The sequence below is a fragment of the Scardinius erythrophthalmus genome, assembly GCF_964197995.2.
Source record: "Scardinius erythrophthalmus genome assembly, chromosome: 22".
Classification (NCBI taxonomy): Eukaryota; Metazoa; Chordata; class Actinopteri; order Cypriniformes; family Leuciscidae; genus Scardinius; species Scardinius erythrophthalmus.
In genome coordinates, this window is record NC_138242.1 from 7,445,713 (window position 1) to 7,449,772 (window position 4,060).

Sequence of the window (4,060 nt, forward strand, 5' to 3'; positions counted from 1 at the left end):
GTGTGTATCTATCCATCTATCTATCTATCGATCTATCGATCGTACCAGTCAAAAGTTTGGAAACATTACTATTTTTAATGTTTTTGAAAGAAGTCTCTTATGCTCATCAAGCCTGCAGTAAAAAAAAAACAGTAATATTATGAAATATTACAATTTAAAATGATGGTTCTCTTTTTTAGTATATTTTAAAATGTAATTTATTTTTGTGATGCAAAGCTGAATTTTCATCAGCAAGTACTCCAGTCTTTGGTGTCTTATGATCCTTCAGAAAATGAGTTTGATACTCAGTTATTATCAATGATGGAAACAGTTGTGCTGTTTAATATATTTTTTTGGAATACTTTTTTCAGGATTCATTGATGAGTAAAATGTTAACAGCATTTATTCATAAAAACAGCATTTATTCAAAATAAAAACATTTTTAACAATATAAATCGTTACCATCACCTTTTATCAATTTAACGCATCCTTGTTGAATTAAAGTACTAATTTCTTTAAAAAAAAATAGTTATTGTTCCCAAACTTTTGAATGGTAGTGCATATTGTTACAAAAGATTTCTATTCTAAATAAATACAGTTCTTTTTAACTTTTAATTCTTTTTAACTTTTTATTCATCAAATAATCCTGAAAAAAGTATCTTAGGTAATAAAAAAAAAATATTAAGCAGCACAACTGTTTCCAACATTGATCATAAATCATCATATTAGAATGATTTCTGAAGGATCATAAGACACCAAAGACTGGAGTACTTGCTGATGAAAATTCAGCTTTGCATCACAAAAATAAATTACATTTTAAAGTATATTAAAAAAGAGAACCATTATTTTAAATTGTAATAATATTTCATAATATTACTGTTTTTTTTGTTTGTTTTTTTTAACTGCAGGCTTGATGAGCATAAGAGACTTCTTTCAAAAACATTAAAAATAGTAACGTTTCCAAACTTTTGACTGGTACTATATATATATATATATATATATATATATATATATATATATATATATATATATATATATATATATATAAAATATGAAAAAGAAAGGGGGCACTATAAAATTCTATGGTTTTATGTATCAGGTCATAAAAAAAAATGTATCTGGTCCTTGGCAAGTCTTAAAATTAGGTAAATACGACCTCAGATGAACAACAACACGTGACATTACACCATGTCAATATTTATTTAACAAAAACTAGGCCAAAATGGAAAAGCCATGGGCTACAAACTAAGTGCACACATACAGCTTCCATAGGAATGAAGAGGGTAAGTAACAGTCAGGCGCTGCTAATCAAATTAATTGATCATCAGTAAGTGTGACCAACTCTATAAAAGCTGAAGTTCTGGCAGTTTGGAGTCTGGAGCATTCAGGTGTGTGTTAACACAATACCAAGGAGGAAAGACATCAACAATGATCTTAGAGAAGCAAATCTTGCTGCCATCAATCTGGGAAGGGTTATACGGCCATTCCCAAACAATTTGAAGTCCATCATTCTACAGTGAGGAAGACTATTGCCAATCTTCCCAGGACTGGACGTCCCAGCAAATTCGACCCAAGGTCAGACTGTGCAATGCTCAGAGGAATCACAAAACACCCAAGAACTACACCTTAGATTCTACAGGCCTCAGTTACAGTTTTTCTCAATTGTTTACACACAGATACTGGTACTTGAGACACAATGACCACAACGTGTAACTCATTCACCAACCCCCTGAACCAATTCTGCTAAACTACAAGCACAATTCCTGCTTTACACTCAAATTGCAGTTCTAAAACACACTTTTTTCAAAACACTACACACAATTCTCTGCTTTTGGCACAATTGCAGAAAACCTCTTGTTTTCACAAGGAACACACTGCCATTCAAATATGCACACTGACTCTTCACATGGGCAAACACCCGTCACACAGTTTTACAATTAGCAATCAGAGCTTTAGCATAAAAGGGCAACAGGTCAGCTCTTCAATGGGGCAATGGATGCCAACATTGGATTTTTTTTTACTGTAACTGTATACAGTCAATTCTTCTGTTGTTTTGTATGTAGACCACTGTATGTACAACTTTGTGTTGGTTGGGATGTACACTGTGTACAATTTTTTTGTGGGAAAAATAAAATATATTTGTTACCGTGTATTTGTGTGTTCTGAGTATAAAAACAATATTCTCAAATATTTGACAAAACACTTGTATATACTGTATATATGTATATACTGTCTGTAGTAAGTGTAACACTGAACAAAAAAGGCCTAAGTCATTATGATGAATGGAGAAGTGTTTTCCATTCATCATAGTGTTTTACATTGAGCACATCAGTGTTCAACTGGTTCTTATAAATGTCTGTTCATATGATGGTTTGTGTGTGTCATTTGAAAACAAAATACCATTTTGAGAAGAAATAACTTTGTTTTGAATGTAAAGTTTCATTTTGCAGGAGAATTGAGGGGTTTTGCCCATTGTGTGTGTGTTTTTTTGATTTGTGTGTAGAGTTCTGAGAATATGAGGCATGCTTTCAGAAAATGTGTGTAAACAATCGAGAAAAACTGTAACATGTGAAATGTCAAAGTTCATGGCAGTACAATCAGAAAAAGACTGGAGAAGTGTGGCATGTTTCGAAGGGAAGCCTCTTCTCTCTAAAAAGAACATGGCAGCACAAGACTTCTGGAACGATGCCCTTTGGACAGACGAGAGCAAAGTGGAAATGTTTGGCCATAATGCACAGCACCAAGTTAGGCGAAAACTAAATACAGCATATCAGCACAAATACCTTACAGCAACTGTCCATCACGCTGGTGGAGGGTTGATGATTTTTGGCATGTTTTGCAGTCACAGGACCCGGGCACCTTGCCCTCACTGAGTCGACCATGTCATGCAACAGGACAATGATCTCAAGCACACCAGCAAATCTACAACAGAATGGCTGAAGAAGACAAGAATCAAGGTGTTGCACCGGCCCAGTCAATGTCCAGACCTCAACCCGACTGAAGTGTATATACACAACTTTTTTGTTGTTTGAAAACTGCTAACCTTTTTTATTATTTCAATAAAATGAATGTACTATGTTTTAGTTCAATATTGTTTTCTTATTTAATATTGTTTTCTTATTTAATATTTTGTATTTTTAGGGGATCTTATGGTACTGAATTATAATTATGGAATAGTTATGGTCCATTTATTACCTGTTAATCACCTTTATTAATAAAATGTAATTTCTTAATCTTAATCTGACGTAAATCTTGAATACTTTGGACCAAAGATTTAAGTTTGGTCTCTCTTTTAAAGAAGACACTTGGCAGATTATTGTAAAAGTGAAAAAAGTTTTTTAAATAATAATAATAATAATAAAATAAAAAATCTAAAACAAGTTCTAGAAGTTTGTTTATTATGAAAAATGCATAAAAATACTTTTTTTTAAAATTTGATGTGAAATAAATCAAAGCTATGAATCTAAACAAAGTTCCAAATTTGAGGTTCTCCAAAAACATTAGCTTTCGGTAATTAGTTTGTGCAGTTCCAAACCTTTCCACTAAATGAATTTCGCATACCATTCGTTTCTAATGCGAAAGTACAAGTGTGATTGTTTTCAGGACGATTTAACCTTATCGAATCATGTCCATGATTTCTTTTTTTCACATATCAAGTGTCAAAACCTTTACCAAGTTTTGTACCATTCCACTTAAGTAAAGAAAAAAAAAGTTTTCAGTCAAAAATTACTAAATTAAACCAATAACCAACTTGTACAACGTGGTCATAAATATAATAAATTCATTTGTATGTCATGTTTGGGACTCTGAATAAAATTACTATATAAATAGTTGAAAAACTTTCTAGACTGAAATGGAAAATCATGTGATTCTTTTTGTAAAATTGACTTAATTTTGTGTCATCAATGCTGATGTTTTGTGAAGAATTTACGACCGTTCAACCAAGTTTGGTGTGTGTTACAAGGCAAATGTTTTTTAAAGATTATATAAAATACAACACATAAAAAAAAAATGCACGCATCTGATAATGCAAGAGCAAATATGACATTAAATACAGAGCAATGAGGAAATAAAAACCATT